Here is a 24,502-nt window from a genome sequence, read left to right as displayed (position 1 = left end):
CTTTTTTTTTCTTTTCTTTTCACAGTCAGAAGAGGAAAAATCAGGAAGACAATGGCAAGCAGTGACAAACACTTATATACCCAATAGGACAAAAAGTTCTCCCAGTGATCAGGGCAGCTGTCACTGACACAGACTGACCTCCTCCCCTCCCCTCTCTACCCTTTGAAGGCACCTAAGTACAGTAGTTACTGAGGAGGCAGTTTTCACAGACACCCCCAGGTCAGCATTGTCTGAGAGCAACACACTGTAAGCCACATAATGTAATTTAAGACTTTCCTGTGGCCATATTTAACAAATAAAAATAAACAGGTCAATTAACTTTACTAATATACATTATATAGCACAATACGCTCAAGAGTATCTTTCAACATATAATCACTATAAAATATAAGAATGTGACATTTTAGATTCTTTTCTTCATGTTAAGTGTACTTCACATATGTAGAGCAGCAAATTTGGATGGTTTGGTTTTTATGGGGAATAGCTGCAGTGTATGATTTTATACATTTTATAGTTGGAAAAGTATATTCACATAACTGAGGTGCTCCAATGCACTTAAAAGTTTCTCATAACTGAAAATCATTCTCCTCCAGTATTCACATGCACATTGATAAAACTGGCTTATCTTTAAAAAAAAAATAACTGCTTTGACTTTAAAGCAAAGGACATTTTCAAATCAATGTCTGCCTAAGTAAATTCATTACCTCTTGTGTTAACTCAGTATTAACGTTGAACTCAAAATGGTATTGACAGATTGGAAGGCAGCTTTTTGTCAGTCTCGGCTTCTTCATATTTTTCTTATAGTTTTTGCAGCCAGTTTACATAACGCTTTCAATTACAACGAAAATTGTTGGCACATTGACTAATGAAAGGAAACTACAAAAATCATTATTGTTGATTCTATTATGAAAAGTTTCAGCTTCAATTTAAAATCTTGCATCCGTCCACGTAGGTCACTGATAAGCTTTTCCTTTCTTTGGAGCTCCAAATTTAGTTCATTTATATGCGGTGTGGTATCGGTGTGAAAATATAGATCATGTTGCCATGTTTTATCTGATTATTGGATATTTGGTAAATATTTCTTTATTTTCAAGGATGAAAATTGGAATTGGAGTTAACAGTACATTAATGTTTATAAAACTTTTTCACCGCTCAACCAAAGAGTATTGGCAAAGAAGTCATGAGACCACTAAATTCCCTGTCTTCTACTTCTTTCAACAGTTCTGTTTACTTGTAATGATTCATTGCATTTGCATGTATGCACTGAATGATTTTAACAACTGTATCCAGGACAGATTTCATGGAGTCTGTTTCAGAAAACTGGGCATAAATATTTGTAAGATGTATCATATAGTGAAACAAAGAAATAAAGGAAACATCAGTTCCTTTTTAAAAATTCCAATAAATCTGTGATTTGAGCTAACATAGCTGGAAAATTGTTTATGGTGTTAGAAACTAACTTTTTAATATCTAGCCAAAATTCTTCTCTGACAGATATAAAATAAAATACATCTATGCCATTAGTTTGATATTTTAGGCTATGAATGGACAATATTTCTTTATAAATTAAGAAGTCCTTAGAGACAAAACATACTCCAAGTACTTGTTGGGCAATGTCTTTTATATCTTGTGACTCATTAAAGATTAAACAAAACAAAACAAAAACTTGCAGTTTTTCAAGTTTTGATATTGTTAAAAAGGTCTTGTATTTTATTTTATTTTTATAAAGACTTTATTTATTCACGAGAGACACAGAGAGAGAGAGACAGACAAAGGGAGAAGGAGGTTCCATGTAGGGAGCCTGATGTGGGACTCATTCCTGGGACCCCGGGATCACACACTGAGCCAAAGGCAGATGCTCAACCACTGAGACATCCAGGCATTCCTAAAAAAGGTCTTGTATTTTATAAGCAATTGTTTGGTGGCTTAACTGAAGTTCTTTTTGAGAAACGGCTTTTTTTTTTTTTAGTATTTTCCTCATGATTTTCTAATAAAATATCTGTAACTGAAATACTTTCTTTTTCATGTCCATCTAAAAATGAATGCATATGTGTGTATGTACGTGAGAATCAGAGCAATTTTATACCTGGCCAAACTGACAAGGTATATGAGATCCTATTTAAAAGTCTTAAAATTTTGTGACAACATAGATTGACCTGGAAGACATCATGCTAAGTGAAATGAATGCATCAGTCACAGAAAGGAATCATGCTGCATGATTCCACTTACATGAGGTATTAAACCAGTTAAGAAAGCAGAAAACTTAAGAAGCAGAAAGTAGGAAGTTGGTTGTTGGTGGGTGGGGAGAGAAGAAAATGAGGAATTGTTCAATGGGTATAAATGTAGTTATAACAGATTAAGTAAGTTCTAGAGGTCTGTTGTACAACATTGTGCCTATACTTAACAATATAGTACTGTGCACTTAAATTGTTAGGAGGGTAGATCCCATGTTAAGTGTTTTTAACACATACACACACAGAGCAAAGGGATGTGGGAAAACTTTTGGAGGTGATAATATGTTTATTACATGTTGTAGTGATGATATCACAGGTGTCTACATACATTCAACCTCATCAAATTGTATACATTAAGTATGCGCTGTTTTTAAAATTTCAATTATGCCTCAGTGAAGCTGCAAAAAAGAAAAAAAGATTTGAGGAATCTAAACAAGTCAAACCTGTAAAAACAAAACAAAACAAAACAGAGAAGCAAAATGGTGGTTGGCAGGAGATGGGGATTGGGGAGATAGACTGATGGTGTTTAAGAGTATGAACTTATGACAAATGGTGAATAAGTCATAGTGTGATAAATGTTGCCTCAATGGCAATCCTATTACAACACATAAAATTATCAAAGAAACATACTACATACCTTAAATTTATAAATTGTAACATGTCGAATTCATCAAATAGAAACAAAATTAGAAACTTTGAAGATTTGGGCAGCCTGGGTGGCTCAGCAGTACAGCGTCTGCCTTCGGCCCAGGGTGTGATCCTGGAGTCCCGGGATCGAGTGCCACATTGGGCTCCCTGCATGGAGCTTGCTTCTCCCTCTGCCTGTGTCTCTGCCTCTCTCTCTGTGTGTCTCTCATGAATAAATAAAGAAAATCTTTAAAAAAAAAAACTTTAAAGATGTATTTATTTATAGAGTGTGAGCAAGGGGAGGGGCAGAAGGAGAGGGAGAGAGAAAATCTCAAGCAGATTCCACCAAAGCACAGAGCCCGATGTGGGCTTGATCCCATGACCCTGAGACCATGACCTAAGCCAAAATCAAGAGCTGGACACTTAACCAACTGAGCCACCCAGGGCCCCCCAAATTAAAAACCTCAGAGGAAGAAAATAGATGATCTATAAGGGGAAATTTTTTTTCTTAGATATTTGATTCTACTTTGAAGAATAATTTCAACAATCTTCTGAATATTGTGAGGAAATTTATCAAATGCCTTATGTGTTTGGTAAAAATGCCTCTTACCATTGCACACTTTATTATCTTTTTTAAAAATTTTATACAAAAATCAACTTTTTCATTTTGCACCACTTCAGCAAATTCTAATTGCCATTCATTGTGACGTTTACTTACATATCTTTTCCATGACAGTACTAGCTCCAGGACCTGTAAGCAATTTAGCATCAGTAGTATGCCTTCATTTTGAATTGCGGTACAATTAAAACAATATATGCCATTTAATTTACCAATTATGATTTATGGGTATCACTGTGACTTGCACTGTCTTCCTAAAATATTCAAATAAACACATCAGAACGTTACACTGGTGTTTAGAAAAAAATAATTTGAATTGAATCAATAGGTGGCCATCAACTGGATTAGCGGAATGCTTACAAGTAATACTAGAAACAGCACACATGCTCAACACATACACCATCATGCAAGAGAAATCTTGAAGTGAAGTATGGTCCTACCAAAATGATCAAATTGTGTTATTAGAAGAATATTTTACACTACTTCAGTTTTTTAAATGTAAATTATTACCATGAGCGCTCAGTGGCTACAGGTTGCTAGTGGTCACTGTACTGGACAGTGCAGTCTCAGATTATGTGGCAACTAGCCCTTGCAGACTCCTAGCTGAATCTAAAATCCCTCAACCAAGGGATTTTGATTCCATTCACTTAAAACCCCACATGAACAGATATTTTAAAAATACAATTACAGTGTACTTTATGTGGCTCTTCTAAATAAGGATATAATGAAATAACAATATAAATTAAGAACAAAACAAACCACTCAACTTTCATAAACCTAGCTTTCACAAGTTCTATATTTTTTATTACATATTACATTAAATAGGCTATCCCATGTAAACCGTTTAACACAATAAAACACAATAAACGACACACTTGTTTGTTTTTTCCCCTGTGTCATCTGATTGCCGATGATTTTGAGCCAAAAGAATTTGGAGCTGTTGTCCATTTGCTGTTGGGAGGGTGTGGGGGGCGGGGACCAAGGTGATGTTCAAGAGCTGAGGCTGGGTTTGTAAGGTAGCAGAAGTCCTTGTCAACATCCCCCACCCCAACCCGTGACCCCATCCTTGACTGCCAGGGTGTGAGGCTTGCTCAGCACAGGAGCTCATCATCCCAGGCTGGTGTCTTGCTAGGGCCCCTCCTCTCTGACCACATATGCTGAGAAGGCTGGCCATTGAGTGGAGGATCCTACCCAAGGGTGAGCTTGGAGGAAACAGCAGAACAAGCTTTCATGCAGCTATTGTTTTGGAAGCAAAAAAGAGAGGTATTTTTCCCTCTACCCTGATCCTTGTGTATTTGAGTGACCTGCAGAAGGAAGGGGGCTGCTCTGAGTTAGTAAGCCTTGAGCCCCTCTTCCCTAATCATAGCTGCTTCTGTCCTAGCCAGCTGTGCCTGTTAAAGATCTTCATTTGTTCCAGATCGCTGGAGTTTGAGGTAGGTACTATTTACAGGAAGTACAATGAAGGACTCTTCAGTCTTTAGCACTGAGGGAAGATACCCCATCTGCCTTCAAACATTTAAGCCTATTGTTCAAATTCTGGATCCTGGACTTGCAATTATTATCAGGAATATTGCTATCATAAATGAGTAAAAGGGAGTTATAAGAGTAAAAGCTGGTATTTATTGAGAGCTTGCCATATCATAACTGTCTCATTCATCCTCAAAGCAACATTTGTTGGGAGTGTTTTTACCTGTCATTTTGAGATGATGAACCTGAGAAGGAGATGATAAATACTGGCCCAAGAACATATAGCTGAGGGAGGGTGAACCTAGGATTCCAACCTAGACAGTCTGACTTTAGAATCTGATATATTTGCATGTGCATATCTAGTATGTGTCTATATAAAAATATGTATGGGGGCACCTGGGTGGCTCAGTCGGTTAAGTGTCTGCCTTTGACTCAGGTTGTGATCCCAGGGTCCAGAGATCAAGCTCCACCTCTGGCTTCCGGCTCAGTGGAGAGCCTCCTTCTCCCCATTTCTCTGCCTGCTACTCCCCTTGCTTGTGTTCTCTCTTTCTGTCAAATAAATAATAAATAAAGTCTTAAAAATAGGTATGATATATGAGATGTGTATCTATGTATGATACCTGCCTATATATCCATGTGTAGATGTAGCTCTATCTGTATATTATATATAGAGATATAATACACGTCTGTATAAAACATATCTAGTATTTTTTACTTATTGCTTCTATTCAATCCTACCTGAACAGAAATCTTAAATACCATCCAGTGATTTACTTAACATTTGCTCATAATACTTACCTCGTATTTTTGCTGTTTTTGCTATTATTGAAATGACTGAACTATTTTTTTTTTTTCATTTAAGGTTGGAAACTCTCTTTCAGAAGGACTCAAGAAGAAAGCATAGTGCAAGACACGGTAATTAACAGTCAAGTCCTGCAGAGTACAGTCAAAGGATGCAAGGAGAGTGGCCAATCAGGCACTTGCATTGAACCAATTGGCCCACAAGGGCAATGAGCCGGCTCTCAGCTTTCTGGCAGTGACCAAAACACCAAACACACTTAGATTACATAGTTTCCATTTTCTGATAAGAAGAATAAAACTCAGCTATAGACAGCTCAAGAAGGAATTAATGTCTGGATCTTTAAATAAAGGGAATTAGGCAACACCATGGAAAAATACCTCACCTTGCTTTTATGTCACAGAAGAGCCATTCAGGCAGTTGGTTCTCATATTGTTCTTAAATAAGAGCAGCTGCCTTTACATCCCAGCTGGCTACTTGTTAAAGCATCTCCACAGGCTGAGAAAATGTGATGCCGTGCTTCCTTCAAGGCCTAAAATCACATGAATAGATTCTGGAGAATCTCTGATGGGTGGTTTATATGCTTGGACCCTCTCCAATCCCCGATGCCTCAACGATGTCTGGGCACATGCTAAGTACCTATAAATAATGACCACAGCCTCTAAACAACATAGATTTTTCCAAACTATTTATTAGAATGAGAGCTGGGAAAGTAACACGTCCTTCTGTGTTGTAATCTTAAAAGCTACACTTAGAATCCTTCTGAGACAGGCTGCCCATTGGTGGACAGGCATGAGCCACACAGGATGGAGTGAGGGGACAGCCTGGAATCATACTTGGATAATGTTCTGGCACTGTTCTAAATAGCTCTATGAAAGAGCTATCATTATCATCTACGTTCTTCAAATGAGGACATAGAAAACTCCGAAAAATCGGGGATCCCTGGGTGGCGCAGCGGTTTGGCGCCTGCCTTTGGCCCAGGGCGCGATCCTGGAGACCCGGGATCGAATCCCACGTCGGGCTCCCGGTGCATGGAGCCTGCTTCTCCCTCTGCCTGTGTCTCTGCCTCTCTCTCTCTCTCTCTCTCTCTGTGACTATCATAAATAAATAAAAATTAAAAAAAAAAGAAAACTCCGAAAAATCAAAGGTCACATATAAGCATCCTTGAGTACAGAGACCCTGATCTTAAGAGAGCAAACTACTAATTGGGCAGACTTAGGAAACCTGGTCCATATTACTTGGGGAACTAAGACTTCCGCTTGACAACTGGTTTAGGCTGTGATCACCTGTCTATACCCCCTCAAAGTAAACTTCTCTACCATTCCCTACTTTTTTGCTAAAGAAGTCATCTGTTGGGCACCACAGATGAGTAATAGTGTGAAAAAGCAGCTTAAATAGCGGAATGATTCAATTTAACCAGTTGGAGAAGATTGTATAAAACTGCTCTTTTTAAATTTTGATGAATGCGCTCTTATTTCTATGATTTAATTATGGTGTAATTTATATTAATTAATGTTCCTTCTGGCAATAGCTAAAGTACAAATTCAATTGTTGCTTAAGACCTTCCCTAATCAAAGACAATAAAACAATGCCACCGGTTCAAAGGAGAAAGGCTAGCCTTCCTGTTTCCTAAGGCAGAGGGACATGCCCCTAATTTTTCCTAGTATTATGAAGATTAATAAAGGAGCAGTGCTAGGTCATTGCCCCATTTAGTGCCATTTAAAATTGGTCTGTTTCTGCCTTGAGAATCTAACTAGTCTAATAGTGCTGTGTTACCCAGAGGTGCTAGAGAAGTGGAGGCTAGCCTCAAGTCTGTGTTACGTATTAAATGACGTTGAGTGGCCCGAGTGGCCTTGATGATTTCCCAATGCAGAGGAAAACATTCTTTAATAGAGCTTTGTTCTTACAAAGCACTTTTTCATGGTAATAGTAGGAATAGGAAAGTGGGTAGAGATGGGAGGTCATGTTAATGGGTTGAGGGATTGCAGAGATCTGAGGGGCAATGGGAGAATAAGAAAAGATTTTAAGTGTTAGTAGCTCCCATAATTGGTGCCACCATCAGTGGAAGTAGGAAAGTTAAGAACGAGGTAGGTTTAGAGGGTCTTGAAGGAACTGAAACCATGGGTAGAAATCTATTTAAAAACAGACAGTAGGGGGCAGTAAGTTTCTAAAAAACCAACAGTCGCTCACCTGCCTTGTTTGGAACCTAGGCTGTCACTGTTTCCCATTAAAATTGACATCCTGTCAAGGGTCCATACTGGTCTAATGAAGGTCTAAAAGAGGCCAACGGCCGATAGGAGCTGGTATTGCCATCTTACAACCTGATGCAATTTGTAGAACCAATGCCAGATCATCCATCTATTCTTCTATCTGTTCAAATTCATTCCTCTATTCAACCAGCATGCGTTCCTCTGAGCCAGGCACTGTGGGCACTGTCCTAGGCACTGGGGATAAAAGGTTAATAATAGCCTAAGGAGCTTAATCTTATCTTAAGACATGATAAGGAAACAGGTAATAACATCAGAGTGAGTAGGCGATGCCAGGGAGGGCGGAAGGGGCATTATGTGAGCTCAGAGGAGAAGCATCTAACTCAGCCCTGGTGAGTCAGGCTGAAAGGAAGGGGAGCCGAGAGCCAGGAGAGGTGGCGAGGTAGGAGCCCTCCAGGCGGAGCTGCAAGCAGGTCAACATGGTTGGAGCAGAAAGGGGTATTCATGAGTGTGGACTGGATTCAAGAGCTGCAAGGTGCTATCTACTGAAGGACTAGAATGATCTCTCTACCTAAAGTGGGAAGGATGGAGCGGGCTTGAGGTAGAGCCTCAAGGAGTGTGGCTTGTTGTATTCCGGTCATCTGGGGATGAGAGCCAAGGCTTCCCACCTCAGTAAGGAGCATCATCCTGGGAAATCGGGATTAGAACTTTGGCCCTAGCACCATTGGGCACCCGGCTCTGATGCACCCTACCTTCTGCTTTTCAAGGAATAGGAAGAAATCGTATTTCCTAAGCACTTTCTTCATACCGGGCACGATGTAAGCATCTCATAGTGTCTATGAGATACGGATTATTTTTATCTCCAGTTTACATAAAAGGGAACTGAAGCTCAAAATTTTGAGCAGCTTGCCCCAGATGGCACAGGTAGTAAGGACCCAAGGGAGGATCTGAACCCAGGCAAATTGTGTCCGGAGCCCACGCTTGTGACTGTAGGGAATATAAAAAGGGCAGGTGGCATTCATTTCTCTAATTTGGATGTCACCGTATCATAGGAGAAGAGTCCGAAAGATAGAACCACACTTTTTGTGTGTGTGTGGGAAAAAATGTATATAACATAAAGGATGCCATTTTAATCATTTCTAAGTGTACAATTCAGTAGCATTAATCACATTCACACTGTTGTATAACCATCACACCATCTGTTTCCAAAAACATTTCCATCATTCCAAATAGAAACCCAGTACCCAGTAAGCAATAACGTCTTCCCCCAGCCCATGGTGAGCTCTACTTTCTGTTTCTATGACATTTCCTCTTTTAATATATCTCATATACATGGAATCAGACAATATGTGTTCTTTTTGTCTCTGGCTTATTTGCTTGTTTCACCTACCACAACGTCTGCAGGGTTCATCTGTGTTGTAGCATGTGGCACAACTGCATTCCTCTCTACGGCGGGATAATATTCCATTGTATCGCACGCCACGTTTTGTTTATCCATTTATCTGTTGACAGAGACTGGGTTGTGTCCATCTTTCAGCTACTGCAAAAAAACAACAAAAACGCTATAATGACATCGGTGTACAAGTGACTGTGTAAGTCCCCACTTTCAGTTCTCTTAAGTATGTACCTAAGAGTGGAATTACTGGGTTGTCTGATGAGTCTATGTTTGGCTTGTTGAGGAACTGCTGCCAAACTATCTTCCACAGAAACTGCATCATTTTATATTCCCAGCAATAAGGCTACCCTACAAGGGTAGACCCATAAGACTTTAAAGGTGGAAAGGATCCTGAGTGTATTTAGTTAGCCCCTTTACAACTAGGGCGACATTAGTAGTTTAAAAATTCGTCCCCATTTTTGATTGTTGACCATATGTCAGCCATTTTATATATAAGATTCCACTGAGTCCAAAATCCTACAGTTTTTACAGGTTAAGAAACTGATGCTCAGAGAGGCCGATCTAAATGTTCAGTATCTCACCAAGGAAAAACAGTAGAGTTCAAGCCTGTGCCTCCTCCCGAGTAGATCACCCATGATCCTAAACATGGATCTTCTCTGTGGTATGAGGTTACTGCCTGGGCTTGGGTCTCAGTTTCATCCCGCTCTAGAATGATCACAAAATGACTGTGCTGGTGAAAGCTTTTAATCACTTCTGTAGATTCATCTGAGATTTACCGTGTGTGTGTGTGTGTGTGTGTGTGTGTGTGTGTGTGTGTGTTTTCATATTACCTGGGTTCATGTTTTTAAAATGCAGCTTCCTTGTCGAGAAACAATGGAAGAGGCAGGAAACAAAACACTTTGTTGTTATTGTTGAGTAAATATAGCATTGGTGCTGGTTCTTCCTTTTCCGAATCTTCTCCCAAGTATTTCTCTGTGTAGCTATTTAATCTGATCCATAATAAACACTGTGCTAATTTGGATGCTGTCAGAAGTTGGAGAACTCATCAGATTTTTACATCTGTCTTTTTGTCCTTCATGGGCGTGCTTATCACCCATCTCTTGTCTGATTTTCTTTGTTATAGATTGAATTTCCATATGCTGCCACAGGGCCTGTAGCCTTCCTTTCCAACCATCTCTTTACCGCCCGAGACTGTTCCCACACCACTGTGAAGCACAGGCGTGTTCTGTCTTTAGCCAATGATAACATTTCCCCAAAAGAAATTTCCTTCTGCTTCTCCTCTGCCTTGGAGGTGTTTGATTTCATTCATTTGTTCTGTCTAATTGTCCTCATTACCCAATGTCCTCGCTGCAGCAGTGTGGCAGGCTTCCTTTTGTCTTTAGCTTTCTAAAACGATTTGGTTGGCCATTCTGGAGGTCATATTACTTCTTTCCTCATCTAGGATTTTAAACCCTGGGGTTGGTGATACTGAGAATTCGTCTCGCGCGCTTCCCAGTCTGCTTTTTTTTTATTTTCAGTCTTTAGACTGAAAGCACAGTCAAGAGGAGAAAGAGTCCTTGCAACTGCTCCCCAGTGCTTTCTCCAAGGGCTCTTCTTATTAATTTTCTCCTCTCTCTTAGGTTCCTCGATATTCTAGCTGGGACTTTCACCTCTGCTGGCTCACCTGGCTGCCCCAGGTACCCTGCCGGTGGTTCTGGCTTCAAACCCATAGTTGCTTATATTTATATACAGCTTTATACTTCATAAAGCACGTATGAAGCACGCATACATCATGTGACTTGAGTCTAACTTCAGTGCAGCAAGTAAGCCTTATAAACGTTATTTATAGATGCGAAACTGAGGTATAAGGAGGCTAAACAACTTTCCCAAAGCCACACAAACTAAGTGGCAGAAGCAGGTACAGACTTTACATTTTTCTTATATTTTATTTTATTTTATTAGCACTTAGGTACAGTCAAATTCTCTCTGGTTCCTAGTAATCAAGATAGTAAATTGGCCAAAAAAAAAAAAAAAGATGAAGAAGGTAATGTGAAACGAAAAGGAAATAAGGTGGGAAGCACGAAAGATTAAGTCCTAAATCTGAACCACATATTCTTCATTGATCTGTATTTGTTTCCTCTTGTTGCATTCAGATTCCCTACAAACTTAGCAGCTTAGTATCTCACAAGTCACGGTTTGAATCCGGTATGGAGAGGCTGGGTTCTCGCTCAGAGGATCCCAAGGCTAAAATCAAGGTGTTAACTCGCCTACGCTCTCATCTGGAGGCTCTGGGGAAGAATCCATTTCCAAGCCCATTCTTGTTGTCAGTTCCTTGTGGTTATAGGACTGATCCCTTTTTCGTTTCTGGTAGTCCCCAGAGCTGCTTCTCCTAGAAGCCGCCAAATTTCTTGATAAGTGGCCTCCTCCCTCTTCAAGTCATCAGTGGTGCCTTGAATACTTCTGCTTGAGATCCCTGACTTCCCCTTCGGTCAGCAGCTAGAGGACGCTCTTTTTTTAAGGGGCTTTTAGGATTAGGTCCTACCCACCTAGTTATTCTTCTTATTTTAAGGCCAGCTGTGCCTTCTAATGTAACCTAATGATGGGAGTAAAGTCCATCCTCTCCACAGTTTGGAGGATTTTGCAGGATGTATAGGGGGCAGGTGGTGGTGGTGCTGAAACACATTTTGGAGTCTTGTCCTCTGGAAAAAAATATTGTTTTACACACACACACACACACACACACACACACACACACACACCCGTTCCTCCTTGCCATCTTAACACCGCAGTGTCTGGTATTCCCACTGGGAGCCTTCAGGGATCCCTAAAATGTCTCCAATATCCACTGTTGATTTTCTCTTTGAGTGTGGCCTCAGGCAGCCACACTGGACTTCTGAGTGCTCTCAGCTGTCTAGTAGACCTTTCTTGACTCCAGTCCCAAGAATTCCTAAATATCTTTATCACTCCCCTAAAGGTCCTTTGGCTCCCCAATCCTGCAAATCCCATCCTTATTCCTGACCTCTCTCTTAGTGCCTGGGGTGGTTTTTTTTCAGCATCATTCACTTCCTGGTGACAGTAACCTCTCTTTCCTCAGAGCCCTGGCTGGTATCAGGTCTGGGTCCTCTCCCACTTCCCATGTAGCATAAAATGATGAATGACACCTGGGCTCAGCTCTCGAAGCTACTTGGCTTCCTCTCTATTTCCTGCTCAGATTAGCATCAATTAAGCTGTCTTCTTCCCAATATCCCACTATCCGCTTGGCACCTTCCAGCCATTTCTCATTTCTGATCTGATGAGCACAATGAATTCCAAGCTCATTTGTTGAGCGGGGTGACAGACATCCCAGCACTCAGTCAATACCATGGTCTGGAGATTCAGACTATGATTCTCTCAAAGTAACCCTATAGCCTACCTGCCCCGGGGAAAGGGTCCTTTAGGATGACAGCTTTAAGATGTCACCATGTTATGTGCTCAACATTTTCTCAGGTGCCTTACTGTCTGTAAGGAATACGGCAACCCTGCAAGGGAAGTAGTATTAGACACATTTTACCAATGAAGACACCGAAGCTGAGAAAGTTCAAACAATTTGCCTGAGGACATAGAACTAATAAGTGACAGAAACACCTCACTTGGCGCCCCTTCCATCCCTGTGATTGCTTGCTCTTACGGAAAGAATAACACACCTACTATCAGAATGCCATAAACACAGCGCAAGGGCGTCGTGCTCTCACACTCCGGCTCCTCGTTGCTTGTACCCCATATGCTTTTTAAAGGCTTTGATTTAGGAAACATTCTGCTGCGGTCGTTCGCTGTCACTTCTGCCTCCAGTGCCATCAGCAGGGCTGCTGCTCGCACATCCCGGCACAAGGCCAGGCCGCGAAGGCTTTCATAAGGACTCCGACGACAAAACAACCCTGAAAACAGTTGTATCAAGTGCCATATGGAAAAATCACGTGTGGTGTGTGCATTTGGGGCAGCAGCAGTGCCTCCACTCCTGTGGGTATGCACCTGCGGGGGCGGGGGTGGATACTCTCTGAGTCTGACTGTGTGTCTGGGGCAGAGCTAGGCCCCAGGCAAACATTCCCACTGGACCCCCCACCACCACCACCCTCACTCTTGAGTGTGTAACAGATCAACAGCAGAGAGGGTTGCGGTTGCAGTGGATTCCTTTGCTCTGACCCTGGTTGGCTCAGCGCTGCCGTTTTATTGCTCCCCACGAAGGCTGCGCTGGCAAGCCAGCCTCACGACCTGCCAACAGCATTGTGTGCCTGTCAGGGAACCTTCCCAGCCCACAGCCTCAGCCTCGGGCTGAGTGGGGCTGATCATGTTCTGCACCCACTCTCCTTGCTATGGACGAGGAGACACAGAGGGGGACCCCCCTCCGCAGACTGACCAGTGAGCCACCCATGAGGACACCCGGCATGAGAATGTCTTCCCTCTTGGGAGCTGCGGTGCCTGACCAGGCCTATCAGGTTCTCACTCTCGAAAACTGGAACTGGAAGCCTAGTGAGTGAGCAGCAGCCAGTTTCGCTGAAAGCAAGGACGGACTCAAGAAGGGGCCCAGGGCAGCAGCAAGAGAGCCACACGAGGGGTGCGGCAGGCATCCTGAGACAGGTGCGGGATGCTAGGGGCTCCGGTGCCTGGAGTGGTCAGAGCCCCCCCCAGCGTCCTCCCAGTAACCCCTCTGATGCCCAACCGGACTTTCATTTCCGCTAGTGTGCTCCAGCCTGTGCGGAGGGTGCGGCTGCAAAAGAGAAGGGAGCTTGCAGCTGGCTAGATAAGAAAAGCAATCCATCTCCTGTAGCAGGAAAATCCCAAGGCGTGCCTCTCCCCCACCTCTCCGGGGCCACTGACTTGGTGGTTTAACAACATCCTGAAGATCCTGAAAGTTCCCCGACTTTCTTCTCTGTCACCCCCCAAATCCTGCTGGCTTTTCTAGTCCAATCCCTTTCATTGTCTTTTCAGAAAGACTATAGTGCTCCCGGTGATGACATCTGGAGACTGAAAGGAAAAGGCCTGTTTCTCGAGGCCCTTTCAAAGAGAGAGGGACATTTTCCATCGATTCCCCCAGCAAGCTTCCCTGCTATGTCACCAGTTCGGATCCTACCTGGTACCCATGCTTACCCTCCATATCCCTGGGGCCAGCTGGGAGGAGTGACTCCTGCATCCCTGTCCTCTCTCTTCCTCCCCCAGTCTCCCTCTCCCTCCCCCCACCACAGGCTGGCTCTGCACTTCCACCAGGTGGACAAAGTGAGCCTTACCTGTCAGCGGGGGAGGAGGAAAGAGCAGGGTCTGCTCCGCTTACTTGCTCATAGGCAACGATGCCCTTCCATTGCAGAACCTTCCATTGCAGGGCAGGACCTGGCTGCATCTGTTTCTTTCAACTCAAAAGGAATCCGTGAACATCCAGATCATCCTGAGCAAGTTGGAGGGCTGGGCCTCAGCAGGGACACTGTGTTTGAGACATGAGTAGGTACGTGAATGCAATGCTATGGGAGGTCCTCAGAGTCTCCATTACTTTCCAATATTGTATGTGGCCCCAAAGGTTTATACACACACACACACACACACACACACACACACACACACACAGTTAAGAGGATCTGAGGAATGGACCTATCACACTACTGCTAGCCACTGGACCAGTTCATTTCTTGCCCTCTTGGCCCTCCCGCCTCGCGTGGCAGTCAGCCCGCTTCTAGCCTACACTGAGGCTCTTCTAGATGAGTGGTTCTCAGAACTTGGTGTCCCACAGGATTGGCAGGAGTGTGCCTTAAAACAAAACTGCTAGGCTCTGCTTCCAGTGTCTGATTCAGGAGGCCTGGGGTGGAGCAGAGGATGTGCATTTCTTGTAAGTTCCCCGGGGTGAGGTTCCTGCTGCCCCTCAGGCTGGGGCAGGACTTTGAGAACCACTGCCCCAGGGCAAGGAAGAGAAGCCTCCAGGAAGGCCACTCACAGAATTTGCTCTGCAGTAAAGAGAACCAGCTTCTTTTTCACTTACTATCCCCACCTCCCAGGCAGCAGTGACTAGAGGGCCTGATTCTCCCAGAAATAGAGGCCACCCCTCTTCAGGAATGTTGGAAGGGGTGGAAGCCTGGCCTACAGCTGTAGGAGGGAGGGGGAAGAGAGGGGGGAGGGAGGGAGAGAAGGGACTTAGCCTCCGGCTGACCGAGTCTAGCTACGCAAATGGGGACAAATGGGCCTTTCCCAGCCGTGTTTTCTCCCCTGTAACACGAATAGGTAGGAGCTCTGTGTGCTTCCCAGGCTTGCTGGAAGGATAGAGAGGAGAGGTGCGTTGAAAGTGCCCAGGTAAAACCCTTACGGCCTACAGTCTTATTAGCAAGGGGACTGAGTCAGGGCTGTGCACAGGACCCCTTGGGGCTCAGCTCGGGTGAGTTTCACGGCTCCCTGGGCTGGTCCGCCTCCCAAAGCAGGTGCCCCCGCCGACCTCCGCCCTGCGCCCGGGACCGCGGCACCGGGCAGCACGCGTGGGGCGAGCCGATCGCCTCGGCGAGGATGGGGCCGCGCTTCCCTCCCTCCCGCCGCTGCCCGGGACCCGGAGCCCCCCGGGCCGCTCGCCCTCGGGGTGGGGGGTGCGGGGCGCAGCTGTCCCGCCGCGGGAGCGGGCGGCGCGGGCGGGCCCGGGGTGCAGAGGGAGGCCGCCCCCTCCCCCCTCCTCCCCCTCAGCTGCACCCGCGTCAGCCTTGGCCCCGGGCGCTGGCGCGAGCCCGCGGACCTTCGGCTGCCTGGGCCGGGCCTGGACCCTGCGGGCGGCGGGCCAGGCCCTGTCCCGTCGCCTCCCGGCCGCCCCGGTCACCTCCGCGGGTCCCCCCCATCCCGGGGTCCTCCCGCCGATCCGCCGCGCTTGCGCCCCCGAGGGCCGGCAGACACGCGTGCGCCCCGGCGCCCCGACCCCCGCTGCCCCCCTCGGGCCCCCCGCTGCCCCCCACGGCACCCAGACTCCCGCTGCCCCCTCGCGGATCCCCGCTGCCCTCCCGCGGACCCCAATGACCCCTCGCGGCCCCCCCGAGGACCCCCGCTGCCCCCCGAGGCCCCCCCCACGGACCCTAATGACCCCCAGCGGCCCCCCGCGGCCCTCGCTGCCCCCTCTGCCCCCCTAGGCCCCCCTCGCGGACCCCAATGACTCCCCGCGGCACCCCGCTGCCCCCTCGGACCCCCCGCTGCCCCCCGCGGACCCCGCTGCACCCCCCCAGGTTCCCCGCGGCCCGCCGGCACCCGACCCCCGCTGCCGCCCTCGGACCCCTCACAGACCCCCCAGGCCCGCAGCGGGCCCCCTGCCGCCGCCCGCGGCCTCCCGCTGCCCCCGAGGCCCCGCGCGGACCCCCCGTGGACCCCGCTGCTCCCCCAGGCTCCCGGCTGTCTCCCCAGGGCTCCCCGCTGCCCCCCAGGCCCCCCCAGGCCACCCGCTGCCCCCTCCCGGGGCCCCGCCCCCAGCGCCCGCAGCCGGAGCGGAGGCGCCCGGGGAGCCTCCCGGAGAGGCCGAGCCGGCGCCGCCCCGGGGTCCGCCCAGACCGGGGCTCCGGGGCGGGGGTCCCGGCCGCGGCCGCCCTGGGCTGCCAGATGTGCGCAGCTGTGCGGGGCTCGGCGAAGCGGGTGCTGGGTGCGGGCCGCGCCTGCAGCTGCCCCCGCCCGCGCGCTGTGAGCCGGGCGGGAAAGCTTGGTCTCGGGGCCCACGCCGGCCACGGAAGGCCCCGGGAAGCGCCCCGGGAAGCGCCCCGGGAAGCGGGCCTTTGGGTGAGAAACTGGAGACTGGGGCTGGATGGGGTCTTGGTTCCATGACCGGCCGGCCGGCTTTGAGGATCCTCTTCCCGGTTTGCTTGGGTGCGGGTAATCCAGCTATCCTTTGAGCGCTCCCTCTTGTCCATAGATTATTTTTATCCTCCCAACGACTTGCAGGGTAGGTGTTGCCCACATTCTGCAGAGGCAGCGGGATCCTTGCAAAGTGACTTGTGGAGCTTGGACCACTGATAGGGGACCTATGACTCCAAACTGTCTCTAAGGGGACGCAGCGCTGTCTCTGTGCGGTGGGGGCTGGCATCCAAAGGCTTGGATACCATTTTCTTCTGCCTCCGACTTCCGCCAGGCCCTGAGGTCCAGGCCAGAAGCATGACCATTCCTCCTGCCTACCTTCACAGCAGGGCCTCCTTAGGACAGTTGGGGAAGAGGAGGGGGCTCAGACTGGGGACCCCTGACAGTCTCCCTGGAACCAGGGAGTGACTCCTTCTTCCCATCCGATTGACTGCTCTATGTGCTAGAGAAGCAAGATGGGTTTCCCCATTGTGGAGCTTTCCTTCCCCCCACCAGCTGGGCAAAAGGGCTTTTTCTCCCATGTTCAGAGGTTAGAAGGTCAAGGAGGTGCACAGAGTTGCCGCGGATCTCCCAGGGCTCACTCAGTCTCAGGACCCCTGCGAGGCTGCCAGCGTCTCAACTTTCTCATCCATGGTCTAGAATTCACATTGCAGATAAAATGGGTGAAATGCTGCCAACAGAAGGACTCGGTATTAGAGAAACTTGGGTGCTACCGTGAAATATATTAATAGTACCACTAGTGGTCTTGCCTGACCCCACAAGGGTTGTGGAAAGGCTCAAAATGGTTAATGGCTACACAAGGGCTTTGGGAAGTGTGAGATGCCTCACAAATGCAAGGTGGAATTATTCATACAAGGCAGAGGAAAGGACCGGAATATGAAGATGAATGCTATCATGGAAAAGTGTAGGCTAGCAGGGGAAATAAAAAGGACTATACAAATAGTCAAAACATAAGACTCGGTGCATGCAAGCACTACCCAGTCTATCCCCGTGTTGCCAATTTTGGAATATCAGAGATCATATGAATACATACATATAGCTGGGCAGCCTCTGACATTCCCACTCCCACTGCAGGAGCTCCTTGCCCGGTTGTGTCCTCTCCTAGTTAACCCGCTTCTTTCTATTAATGTGGGTCTACAGCAGGATTTTCTTTTTTCCTGGGTGGCGTGGTATGTCAGTTTTCTATGGCCGCTGTTAAAAAATTATGGCAAATTTTGTGGCTTAAAGTAACACAAATTTATTATCTTACAGCTCTGGAGGTCAGAATTCCAAGATGTGACTCCCTGGCCCAAAAGTCAAGGAATTGACAGGATTGTGTTCCTACTGGAGGCTCTAGGGGAGAATGTTTCTTCCTTTTTCTACCTGTTAGAGGACACCTGCATTCCTCTGTTTATGGACTCTTCCTCCGTCTTCAAAGCCATCAATATTCAGCTGAATCTTTCTCAAATTGCAACCTCTGCTTCCATTGACATATCTCTTCTGACCTTGACCCTCTTACCTCCCACTTATAAGACCGTCTTCTGATTACATTGGACCCATGTGGATAATCCAGGATAATCTCCCGAAGATCCTTAACATAATCACATCTGTAAGGTTTCTCTTGCCATGTTAAGGTAACATTCACAGGTTTCAGGGACTAGGACCTGGACAACCTTGGGGGAAGGGCACTTAAATCTAGAGCTTCAATCCTTTTTTTTTTTAAAGTCTATTTTAAAAAGAGAAATATAGGGGTTCATGGGTGGTTCAGTTGATTGAGCACCTGCCTTTGGCTCAGGTCATGATCCCAGGGTCCTGGCAGGGAGCCCTGTGTCTCAGCAGGGAGCCTGCCTCTCCTTCTCCCTCTGTCCCTCTCCCTGCTCGTTCTCTCTCTCCCTAATAAATAAATAAAATCTTTTAAAAAATAAAAATGAAAAGAGAAATATGAAATGCCCAACTGTCCCCTTTTCTTCCCTTAAGAAGTTACATAGCAACCATTTGTATAAATGTAACAAATGCTGACAAAATATGTCCCAGTTCCTCTCTATATCCATTAAAGGTCAGGTTCCCTGCTATGAGGAAAGAGGACACAATAGGTAGCAGCAAACAGACTCCACAGAAAAGGAAGGGTGAAAGGCTCAGGTCTGCAAACTGTAATATGTTCTTCACCGGGAACTAGGCTCCGGCCCTTTGAAATGATGAGCTGCTAACAATCCTTCACGGCTCCCCAGCCGCTCTACCTCACAGTCCTTGGGTGCTGTCCACCTCAAAACTTTCTGGAAGCATTATTAGGAAACTTGGCTCCTTGTTCCCCTCCACCATTAAAAATAATGGTGCTGCTCTGATGGAAGTGGGCACACTGAACCCCTCGACTACTGCTACCAAATTGCAGGACCATGGTTTGAAATCTCTGTTTTGGGAAGTCATTTCTCTAAGTAAAATAAGACTAACGAGTTAGAAATTACCATTCGGAATACGGAAATGGGGAGAACAGCGTGTTCCGACACCACGTTGAAAGTTATTCTTCTCTCTGTGGAAGCAAAGAATGGGATCATCTTCCAGGAACTGACTTCCATCCCGACTCTTGGTTTCCCCACCTGTGCCTATATCCCAGGCTCCTCGCTGTCCTAAATGTGTTTATTTTAGTTCTAAGAGTGAAAGGGCCAATGGGCAATAGAGGAAAAAGGCCCATAACCCCAGAAATTGGGGCTTAGATGAGCTAGCGTGGACCCCTTATTTGCCACATATTTATGGAGTCCCCATCTTGGGTCCAGGACTGCTTTCGATGCTGGGGACATCATAGGAACCTGGATTTATTGTGGGCCTCTCACAGTGGGAGGCAAGAAGGGAGCCCCAGGGGGGAACAAGCGGGGATGGTCTGTGGGGGCTACCCCAACATGTGTTGGATAGGGCTCCACGTGAGGGGCACAGGGAAGGCCTGGAAAGCTTCCCCCCAGCAAATGGTGCGTAAGCCGAAGTCTCCAAGTCCAGCAGGAGTCAGCAGCAGAGGTTGGGGTTGGGGGAGCCTGGGGCCCAGCAGAGGTTAGGGCTTCGGGGGCGGTGGGGAGGGGGAGGCTGGGATCATGATGTCTAATGTGCAAAGTCAAAGATGGTGAAGAACCTAGTAGAAAGGGGGGCATATGCTGGAGACAAGCACGGGGGCGAAGGTGCCGGAGGGCCGGAGGCCATTGACGGAGCTCTCCCTCCCTCCCAAGAACCACGAAAGCCTGTTTCTGGGTCCCAGGTAGGGGACAGACTGGGTCGGATTTATTCCTCCCTGCGAACTCCGTGACCTTGGCCAATGCACTTCCCCCTTCCCCGCTTCTCCACCGCTGCCCGGCTGATCCCTTAAAATCTCTTCCCGCTGGGACCCCAGGGGTGGTTGAACGCACGGGGGGCCTCACGGAGTAGCACACGGGGGGCGCACGCGGGCCGCACGGGGGAGGGGGCGCACGGAGGAGCGCACGGGGGCCGCACGGAGGAGCGCACGGGGGTTGCACGTGGGCGCACGGGGGGGCGCACGGAGGAGCGCACGGGGGCAGACAGGGGGCCGCACAGGGGGGCACACGGGGGGCGCACGGAGGAGCGCACGGGGGCCGCACGGAGGAGCGCACGGGGGTTGCACGTGGGCGCACGGGGGGGCGCACGGAGGAGCGCACGGGGGCAGACAGGGGGCCGCACAGGGGGGCACACGGGGGCGCACAGGGGGCCTCACGGGGGGCGCACGGAGTAGCGCACGGGGGGCGCACGCGGGCCGCACGGGGGGGCGCACGGAGGAGCGCACAGGGGGCCGCACGGGGGGCGCACGGAGGAGCGCACAGGGGGCCGCACGGGGGGCGCACGGAGGAGCGCACGGGGGGCGCACGGCCCGCAGCCCCGTGCCTGGGGGCGTCTGCAAACTGGACCTTCCCAGGGGCCCTTCCCCACGCCCCGGGCCTCCGGGTCGGTGCATCCTCCGGGAGGGAGCGATCGAGCCGCCTTTGCTCAAAGCAGAGCCCCAAGGGCCCGGGGGGCGGCGGGGCGCGCGAGCCCGGGAAGGCGCGTGGAGCCGGGGCGGGCCACGGCCGCAGCTCACTCCTCTGATCGCCACTCGGGGGACCCGGGGGGGGCGCAGGGTGAGCCTCGGAGGAAGGCTGGTCGGCCCCGAGGGCGCACGGCTGGGACCCGCCCCCCGGTCGTTCCCGGGACCCAGCCCCGCAGCAGCGCGCTCCGCCCCGGCGGCGGGCGGGGCCCGGGCGGCCGCGGGTCTGCGCAGGCGCGGGCGAGCGGGCGGGGAGGCGGGGGCGGCGGGCGCGGCGGGCGCGGCGGGGCTCCTGCGGCCCGCGGCTGCCCTCTGGCGGGGGTCGGGCGCCACGGCGAGGCCGGCGCGGGCCCGAGCGGCGGGGGCGAGCCCAACGCCGGGAACTGAGCCAGGCGCTGTGTTTTTCCAGGTCCGCGCAGGGCCAGGGGAGCCCTGCGTGTTTGTTTGGTGGGAATGGATTACTGGAAGCCTAGACGGAAGGTGCCCTGCAAATAGGCATGCACCGTATTGTTGGGGAGTCAACAGCCTGGAAAGTAAATGTCAGGTGATAGCCGTGCTGGGAACCACCGCCCCATGCCTGACCTTGAGCCAGGCGCTGCTGGCAAAACAACGCTGCTGCTCAGGGAGGAGGGCGGGGTGGCAGGGGAGACGGAGAACTTAGCTGGGCCCAGCGCCCCAAGTCCACGGGGGGGGGGAGGGGGCTGTAAACGGGGGTGGAGGAGGAGAGCGCCCACCCCTTGGCCCACCCTACAAAGACATCAGCTATGTGGACTAGTAAGGCTCCCAGGGAGGCAAGCTTTCTGCAAGGTGGGGGGTGGGGGGTGGGGGGGAGGAGGGAGGGGTCGCCGGGGACCCACCCAGTCGTAAGGTGTCTGAAGGGCGACCCCAGCAAGGGAAGGTTTAGCTGAGAAGGTGAAGGCCCCCGGTGGGATGAGAATCCTGTGAGTCTGCTTAGGGAGCCACCTGCGTACCGTCTCCTTTAAATTCACCATCACTTGCTGCATGTGCTCAGTCCTCCCCCCTAATTCCTGATTCTGAGTTGTCCTTGATCTTCTTGGGTCCCACCCTGTTTTTGTCTCAGGCGATTGCTTTGGAATGTGTTTCCTCTCCTCAGAGGTATAAAGATTTGTCATGAAAATCACCACTGGCCCGTGCCTCCGTTCCTTTCCACCTGCCTTTCTAGGGCTGCCAGGCGGTGGCTTCCTTAGGGCTTCTCTGCCCTACACGCTCTCCTAGCTCCTCTGTCCCCATTGATGGACATCACGGGGTGCACCAGCAGAGGGGCTTTCAGTGCCTGGAGTTTTGATTGGGAGGAGAGCACCTTGGGAAAAGAAAATATGAAAATATGAAAGGCGTGCCGTGTTTGCAGAAGCCATGCATTCCTTGAGAGGGTACTTCCTTTCCCTGGCCTCTCAACGTTCCCCCTGGCTGCAGATCCTGGGGTTTAATGGTGTAACCTCACCACATCTGCTTCTGCAAAGGTTATCTGAGCACTCTGGGATGGAGGGTACCCTAAGGACCTCCCGTCGGGGGAGATGCCACGGACAGAACGTGGGTCTGGAAGGCCCATGGTGTGGACTCTGCGTGGTGACACTGATGTTCCATGCTCTTCAAGACATGTTCTTCTAGACTGGGTGGCCTCATTGGAGATTTAAGCCCTCGCCGCATAGAGGGGCACATTGAGACCCAGAGAAGGGAAGTGACTATCCCAGATCATCCGGCGGTTGCCTCACTATGTGTTGGGTGCTGTGGGGGACGTGGACATAGAAGAGGAGGACCTGCCTTCAAAGCTCGCTGCTCAACTGGGCAGATAAGAGATGCCTCTTAGCACCAGCTCTACGTGAGCGTCTGTCATTTTTATCTACATTGTCTTCCTCTCCAATCTCCTCCAAAAAAAGAGGCTTCTAGATAACTCTGATTTTGAATGGGTGCAAATCCCTTCCCCCAAAAGGCATGTCGAATCCAGTTGCTGCTACTAACTTACTGATGGACATCACCCAGTGGCCTTGGGGAGGCGGTGGGCAGCCCTGCCACAGCCTGTAATAAGGAGAGAAAACCCAGCATCCACCCCGCAGTGAATAATAGAACAAAAAGCTGCAGGCGCCTGCAGGATCAAAGCACAGAAGCAGTAGTGTCTCTGGGTTAAATAGCTCAGCGGTGCGGGCTGGAGTGGGCGGTGGGTGCTCTGGACTTTCTGGGGGGAAGGCTGGGCTGCAGGGGAACAGTCAGCCCCTGGGAGGATTTCTGTGCCTTACTAGATCCTCACCTGTGGCTCTCTTCTAAACCTTCTCTGGATGGGGGAGGGCGGCCTCTCCTGCAGCCTCCCTCTCCACCACCCTCACCCCCAAAGTTTGAAGGGATGGAGTGGGTGAGGCACAAGGTGAACGGGCAAGGAGGCTTCCCAGGGGAGGTAGGAGACCCCGGACCCCTGAGCTCGGGCCTTGCTGAATTACTTTCCAGGCCTCAGTTTTTCCTTCCGTAGAATAAAGAGGTTGATACATGATCTCGAACTTTTCTCCCACTTTCTTAGACTGTATTTCTCTGAAGGGAGGCTGAGCAAAGTCTCCGCTCAGGCTCTCTGTCCGGTGCTGGAGTCACTCCACGTGGAGTGACTGCCGTGGCTGTCCCAGGGCCCACCTTCAAATCGGACAGCCAGGCCCGTGTCTGAGAGCGAGCAGCAGGCCGCGGGCAGGAGGGTCACCATGTGTCCTGTCACCCCGCCGGCTACCACCTGCCAGCGGAGAAACCAGCCTCAGCCTTCGAGGAATATTTTGGGCGATGAATTGTTACCCGGATTTTTACCTTCAAAGAGTATTTTGAGATGATAATGTTCATGTTTGCATCTGTAGGTACATGCATGGTTCTAGTAGAAGCCCCTGGGGGCTGTGAGGGCTCCCGGGAGCTTTGCAGGCTTTTATTTCAATCAAGAGGATTCCCCGGGGTCCTCAACACGCTCTGAGAACGACACCCTGACTGCTCCTTGTGAAAGGGGGTGTGAGTGAGCGACTGAGTGAGTGTGAGCGGGTGTGGGTCCTGAGTCCTGAGTGTGTCCTGAGTCAGCCCGAGTCCTGGGCCTCCTGTCCCTTCTCCGGAAAAAGCCAGCAGAGGAGTTACGTGTATAATTGGAGGAAGGAATGTGTCAATCAGGAAATAACCGTTTTATTAGTGAGAAGCCACTGAAAAGCCGTCCTGGGGTGCGTGGGCACAGGGGCCATAGGCAGACGACGAATCTGAGAACAGGGGATGGGGGAAACCAGACTTGTCTCATTGAAGACAGAAACGCCCGTGTTTGGTAACACCCAGGACCGCTACACGGATGCCCCCGCCAGAACACGCAGGAGTGCACA

The 24,502-nt window shown here is 49.3% G+C and overlaps 1 long non-coding RNA gene across 8 annotated transcripts; it reads right to left on the bottom strand.

Moving 5' to 3' along the window:
• Window positions 1-1,705: 1,705 nt before the first annotated feature.
• LOC129506002 (uncharacterized) lies at window positions 1,706-14,795 on the bottom strand. 8 transcript variants are annotated; one of them, XR_008663661.1, is made up of 7 exons: window positions 14,590-14,795; window positions 13,012-13,242; window positions 12,741-12,846; window positions 10,180-12,027; window positions 9,344-9,493; window positions 6,132-6,278; window positions 1,706-5,496 (listed from the first exon to the last, which is right to left on the bottom strand). It is a non-coding gene; the product is annotated as an uncharacterized LOC129506002 (long non-coding RNA). The 8 variants fall into 8 exon arrangements; XR_008663655.1 differs by lacking the exon at window positions 10,180-12,027; XR_008663658.1 differs by lacking the exon at window positions 13,012-13,242.
• Between the last annotated feature and the right edge of the window lie 9,707 nt (window positions 14,796-24,502).

Source organism: Nyctereutes procyonoides, unplaced genomic scaffold, assembly GCF_905146905.1.
Source record: "Nyctereutes procyonoides isolate TBG_1078 unplaced genomic scaffold, NYPRO_anot_genome, whole genome shotgun sequence".
NCBI lineage: Eukaryota > Metazoa > Chordata > Mammalia > Carnivora > Canidae > Nyctereutes > Nyctereutes procyonoides.
This window is presented reverse-complemented; position numbering and strand designations above follow the sequence as displayed.